We start from the raw sequence: 6,813 nt of genomic DNA, 5'->3' as shown, positions 1-6,813 counted from the left end.
GAGCCCAGCCTAGCTCCACAACAGAGGACCAGCCCACGACATCTTAATGACCCCTCGGGTGGGTTTGTTGACAAATCCATGAACACCAGACACTGAGAAGCTGCAGAAGAAACCTCTGAGGAAGTCAAAGTTAGATTCAAACTCCAAAGTTTCTTGTGGCTGTAATGGGTCCCACTGAGGGACACTGTTGACAAAGCCTCCCCAGGCTCCACTTAGAGCAGAAATGTGGAGGCAGTGATGGCAGGTAGGGAAAAGCAAAGGAAAGGTGGCTCTGATGTTGACGAAGCTTACATGTGTTTCATGAAGCCAAAGGGCCAAGCCCTGACCCCATGAAGCAAAGGGCCAAGCCGTGACCCCCAGCCCTTGGGAAGGGAGATCCTGTCCCTCACACATTCCTCAGGGTTCTTCCTGGGGCAGTGGGTGATGGAGATGTGCACCTGCCAGGCTCCTGAGTAGGGACCACGGGGCAATGAGGCCCCAGTGCTGCAGGGGACTGTGCCTCCTCATAGGCATCAGTGGCAGAGACACCAGCCATGGCTGAAGTCAGGAAGAGGGTGACTTTTTTGGGGGCTTTCATCTTTTCCACAACCCTCTGTCACCTCCACCACATGTTGTCCTATGGTGTTTCATGACCTTTCCCTGCAGGCTGTACTCACCCAGCCAGCTGTCTCCACTTGCTGTCACCTGAGCATCTTCCTTCCTTTACTGATAATTGTCGTCCTCCCTTGTTCTCCCTTTAAAAAGAAGCCTTGATCTGATCCAGACTCCCTCTGGCTGATGAATTTCACCACACCACTGCCCTTGGACTGATTTTTTTTTTTTCCTTTTGTCCATTCTGAGCCACCCCAGCTGCACATTTTGGCATTAGTTCTTTCTCAAGATATATCTTAGAATCACAGAATCATTCAGGTTGGAAAAGACCCTTGGGATCATCAAGTCCAACCATCAGCCCTATTCTAAAAAGTTCTCCCCTACACCATATCCCCTAACATCTCATCCAAACAGCTCTTAAACACATCCAGGGATGGTGACTCCACCACCTCCCTGGGCAGCCTATTCCACTGTCTAACCACTCCTTCTGTGAAAAATTTTTTCCTAATGTCCAGTCTAAACCTCCCCTATTGGAGTTTAAAGCCATGATCTTACTGAAAGAAAAGCTCCATCATCTCTGAAATCACCCCTCAGTCACTCTCAGGCTACTCCTATAGTGCCTGGAGCCTCCACACCACTGGGCCAAGGAACTCCAGGTCCCTCAGCCACCCCACACAGGTCATGGGCACTTGGTCCCAAACCTCACCTTGGCAGACCTTCACTCAAGACTCTCCAGGTCCTCCCTACCTCTCTAAAATTTGGAGCCACACCCTGGGACACACCCATGTGTGTGGGGCCACACCAGTGCTGAGCGGAGGTGGATGGTAACTCAGGTTGTCGGGGTGGCCCACACTCCTCTGAATGCAGCCCTGTAGGCAGCTGCCTTTGTTCATTGTGTCCATCCTCTCCTGTCTCGTAGGACATCCCTCGTAGTGCCAAGGCCCTTCTCCTCAGAGTCGCTCCTCAGCCGGTCAGGTATAGCCTGTCATGTATGGGGCTATTCGCCCCCCACCCATTCAGATCTGGTCACTTCTCCCTGTAAAACTTCAAGTGACTTCCATTTGCCAATTCCAGAGTTTCACAAGGTCCCCACGGACTGAAGCTCCTTTTGATCAGCTTTTCATGATTGCGTGCTGCTGGCTTACCCTGACTGGGGTGTCTCTCACAAGGGAACAGCATGAGGAGTTGCAGGGAACTACAAATCCCCTCTCCTGGAGAAACTCTGGGGTGCTGGGGGTCTGGTACTGATAAGGCCGTGGGGCTGCACCTGGAGGGGAAGTTGCCCTTTTCGGAAGAGAACGGTGAGAACATGTGGAGCTCTGCCAGGGATAGATGATGAGTCAGCTGAGAGCTAAAGGGTCAGGGGCAACACTGTTATAAGAAGCACTAGCTTTAAATGTAGTAGAAATAGAATGTTAGAATATTGTGTGATGTGAAATTCAATCATAGAAACTAGATGAGCTTTAGGAACCATCTTTGTTGGTTATAATATTTGGTTAGGTCTTACGTAACTAAAGAAACTTGTTATGTCCCAACAATGCTGCTTGAAATCCTCCTACCTTTACCATCCTCATTTAAGGATCAAGAAATGGAATAAATAAAAGTTATTAATGATAACAATGCAGATAGGTATTGTTAGATATATATATAATCAAATCAGACTGATCAATACATAGAATAAATAAAAGGTCTTTATAAAAAATTGTTAAAGTACAATGGTAATATCATGACCTTTTATATGTACTGGTTAGTGGAAAATTTAAGTTATGAAATACTTGTAATAGATTAACTCTGTGGTTAAGAAGAGAAGAGAAAAATAAATCTTAATGGCAGGTACTGGCTAAGGTGACTTGCGAGAAGAAAGAATTGTTCTGGACAGAACTGGTACCAGTTAATCAAGAAGATGGGAATTAACCAAGTAGAAATAGAGCATGTGCAAGGGTAAGGGTCAACCAGCGAGGACCGTGACGAAGAATATCAGAGACCACCAGAGGACCCCTGATACCACCTAAGAACTTAAGTGCGCATGCGAGAAGAACATTTACATATATTGATGAGTTCCAGGAAAAGTGTTGAATATGTTAATAATTTCTCAGAATAATGTTGAATATGGATGATTGGCTACTATATAAGTTTTTACTTTTGAGACGATCGGTGCACACACTTCAGAGGGAGCTCTCCCCTGTGTGCCCAGCACCAAAATAAAGAGTGCCTGCTTTCTAAAACTCACTTTGAGTCTTAGAGGGTTTTCTCATACCAGCTTTATGGCAACAACACTGTGATGGGTGGGTGTCTTCTGTGGACCCCCTGATGAGGAAGAGGAAGTAGATGAAGAAGCTTCATTCAACTGAAAGAAGTCCTGGTCCTCATGGCAGACCTAAACTACCCCAATATTTGCTGAAGGGGCAATATAACCAAGTGAAAGCCATCCAGGAATTTTTGGAGTTTATTGACAACATCTTCCTGACAAGGGTGACTGAGGAGGCAGAGAGGGGAGTTGTCCTGCAGGAAAACATACATAGAAACAAGTAAGAGCTGGTCAGGGATGTAACAGTCAGGGGTGAGAAAGTAGAGTTGAGGCTCCTGAGAGAAGGGAAGAAGGAAAAGAGCAGGACTTCAGGAGAGCAGGATTTGGCCTTCTGAGGAAGCAGCTTGGAAGAATCCCATGGGATATGACACTGAAGAAAAGAGGGGAGAGCTGTTTGATGGTCAAGGGTGTCCTCTTCAAGCTGCAGTAAAGTCCATCCATACATGTAGGAAGTCAAGCAACATGGCAGGCAGCTGGTTTGGATGACAATGAAGGTCCTGAGAAAAATCAAGCATGAAGAGGCAGCACAGAGAAGGTTGAAACTGGCTGCCTTCCAGCCTCAGTGGTTCTGTGACTGTGTTGGAGATAGTCATTGGTGTGTGCGTGTACTTTTTGTAGCATTTGTGTGTGTGTGGTTGTGTTTGTCTGTGTGTGTTTGTCTGTGTCAGGGAATATTGGAGGGATGAGGGGATCCCAGGGCCAGCTCCTGGACAGGTGGAGAGTCTAAGATCAGCTCCTGGAGAGATCACTACTGGATGTGTGTCTATAGAGTCCTATGTTTTCCACTCCCACAGCCCAGCATACAAACAGCCCAAACCTCGTTTCTCCTTTCTCCGCTGACAGTGGTTTTGCTTGGCCTACAGACCTCCAGAGGTCCCTTCCTGGTTGAGTAGCAGTGCATTTCCTTCCACCACATGTATTCCCTTGATGATGACAGGGAGAGCACTCACGTTCCCCATGACCATGGAAGTAAGCGAACATAAGTTTGGAGCAAGCAGCTGTTAAATTTTGTCCCACTGGAGTCATTGACTGCTAAGCAGGAAACCTCTGATGCAGGTTTCATCATGTCTGAGCTTAACCTTTGGTTTTCTTTTTCCTTCTTTTCCCTCCCAAATTCTTCTCTTTGATCATTCTCATGCATTCCTCTACAAACAGCCCAGCTCTCCTCTTTCCCCACTGCCCCTGCCTTTGCTTGCTTCTTGCCCTCCTAGAGTATTTCTAAGAGGCTTGTCGTGTTGATTCCTCCCTTGGTCAGTACAAAACCAGCAACTCCTTTTATCAGCTGTGATGTCCTGCAGATTCTTATACTGTGATCTGGTGTTGATAGCTCCCCACAATCAGGGTGAACCACCTGCACACAAACATTGACAGCTCGCAGAATGTTGTTTCAGTCCAGGAGGCCTTTGAGAAACTCTGGGACTCGGCCAACAGAAACTTCTCAAGTTTTAGAATGAGAAGTGGTCAGTCCTGCATTGGGGGGAACAATAAACTTTATCGATTCCCAGGTGTATGAAATCAGGAAAGGAAGATACGAGACTGGCATGGCTGACTGGAGACCTGCTGGTCAAAGTAAAGGTCAAGAGGGAAATGCACAGGCAGTGGCAGCAGGGACAGTTACCCTCAGATGAGCAGAAGGACACTGCCCGGTTTTGTAGGGATGGGGTCGGGAAGGCCCAGGCACGGCTGGAGCTGAAATTGGCAAAGGGATGTCACGAATAAGAAGAAGGGCTTCTACAGGTATATCAGCCTGAAAAGGAAGGTCAAAGAAAATGCATCACCCTGATGAGCAAAACTGGCAAACTAGTAACTGTGGAGAAGGAGAAGTCTGAGGTACTGAACAATATTTTTGTCTTAGTCTTCACTGGCTACCTGTGGTGGTTTGACCTTGGCTAAATGCCAGGTACCCACCAAGTCGCTCTATCACTTCCCCCCCTTCCCCTTTTTTTCTCAACAAGGCAAAGAAGGGAAAGAAAATAGGATAGGAAAAAAAAACAACCCTTGTGGGTAAAACAAAAGCAGTTTTAATGTAAGCAAAGCGAAGCAAAGGTCCGCGTGAGGAAGCAAAAAAAAAGAAAACAGATTTTTTCTGTACTTCCCATTAACAAGTGATGTCGGGCCTTCTCAGGAAGCAGGGCTCCAATACGCATAGTAGTTGCCTCAGAGGACCAAGGGTGACCCCCCTCCCTTCCTCCTTTTTCCCAGCTTTATACTTGAGCAGATGTCATATGGACTGGAATATCCCTTTGGTCAATTCGGGTCAGCTGTCCTGGTTGTGTCCCCTCCCAAGATCTTGCCCACCCCGTCCCACTGTGGGGGGAAAATGTCAGAAAGAGCCTTGGTGTTGTGTAAGCACTACCCAGCAGTAGCCACAACACCAGTGTGCTATCAACACCCTGCCAGCTCCTAACATAAAACACAGCACCATGAGGGCTGCTACAGGGGAAAACCAATTCTGACTCAGCCAGACCCAGTACACTACCTCTATTGCTACACCTCTCAACTGGATGGACGGCAAGGCAGGGACTGGGAGAGCAAAGACCCTCCCACTGTAAGAGAAGATCAGGTTCATGATCAGCTGAGGAACAGAACATACATAAGTCTGTGGGACCTGATGAGATGCATCCCAGAGTCCTGAGGGAATTGGCTGATGTAGTTTTCAAGCCACTCTCCGGGATATTTGAAAAGTCATGGCAGTCAGGGGAAGTCCTTGATGCCTGGAATAAGGGAACCATTGCATCCATTTTTAAAAAGGGTTGAAAGGAGGACCCTGGGAACTAGCAGCCTGTTAGCCTCACCTCTGTGCCTGGGCATATCATAGAAGATATCTAGCAGAAGCAAATCAGCTGCTTTGCTCAATCTTATTTTTATTTTGTCCTGGGCAGTACAGAGGTCGTTCTCCTTGTTGTCATGTCCTTTGACCGCTGTGTTGCTCTCTGCCAGCCTTTGTGTAACGCTGCCATCATGAAGCCTCAGCTCTGCATCCACCTGGCTGCTGCTGCTTGGGTCATGGGCGTCACACTCTCGAGTTACTGTCTGGTCCTCCTCTACCAGCTGACTTTCTGTGGCTCAAACAAGATCCACCATTTCTTTTGTGACCACTCCCCCTTATTCAAGTTGTCCTGCTCTGACAGCAGCCTGCTTTGGAAAATAGACTCAGGTTTAATATCAGTTGGCCTACTGGCTTCCTTATGTTTAACTCTGGCATTTTACATGGGCATCCTTTTCTGTATTCTACACCTTCCAGCAGCCTCTGGGAGGAAAAAAGCTTTTCCTACGTGTTCTTCCCATCTCACCACCTTGGCCATTGCATATGGGAGCTGCATTGCTCTCTGTGTGCGTCCTTGAGAAGATGTTTCCTTGGAGACAAACAGATTTGTAGCTTTGCTGAACACTGCCCTGTACCCATTCTTAAATCTGTTCATCTACAGTCTTAGAAACAAGACTGTGATCCTGGCCCTGAACGAAGCCATTGCCCGTGTGACACTACAGTTTTTCCCCTAATCATGGTGCATTTCTGGACAGCAATTCCAGTGATCTGCTCTCATCTGTTAAATAATACCAGTGCACAGGTGTGTCACCTCCAAATACAGATGCCTCAGGAGATTTCTGTTCTTGTTGGATTGTGTCAGGTGAAGTAAAAAGCTCACCTGCACACACAAAGGCGGCACCAACAATAGAAGGAGGAGTAACTCAGTTAACACCCTGCCCCAGCTGCTCCCAGGCACATAACAGCAGAGCCAGCAGCTCATCAGGAGCCCATCTGCACAAACTGAGAAGAGCCCAGAGGCACAGTGGCAGGTGGGATCCCAATTTATAGGATCCTGAGGAATGAACATCTTGTCCCAGCTCCTTCCAGGGCTGCCCTGGGAGACCCACCAGCCCTCTTGTCCAGGTGTGACACTCACCAAGATGAG

The 6,813-nt window shown here is 47.6% G+C and overlaps 1 pseudogene; it reads left to right on the top strand.

The window, feature by feature from the left end:
- Positions 1-3,862: 3,862 nt before the first annotated feature.
- Positions 3,863-6,400, top strand: LOC141937060 (olfactory receptor 6E1-like; annotated as a pseudogene).
- Positions 6,401-6,813: the final 413 nt, after the last annotated feature.

Source organism: Strix uralensis, chromosome 37 (assembly GCF_047716275.1).
Source record: "Strix uralensis isolate ZFMK-TIS-50842 chromosome 37, bStrUra1, whole genome shotgun sequence".
NCBI lineage: Eukaryota > Metazoa > Chordata > Aves > Strigiformes > Strigidae > Strix > Strix uralensis.
The sequence above is the reverse complement of the archived record's forward strand: the minus strand, read 5'-3'. Positions and strand labels throughout refer to the sequence as shown.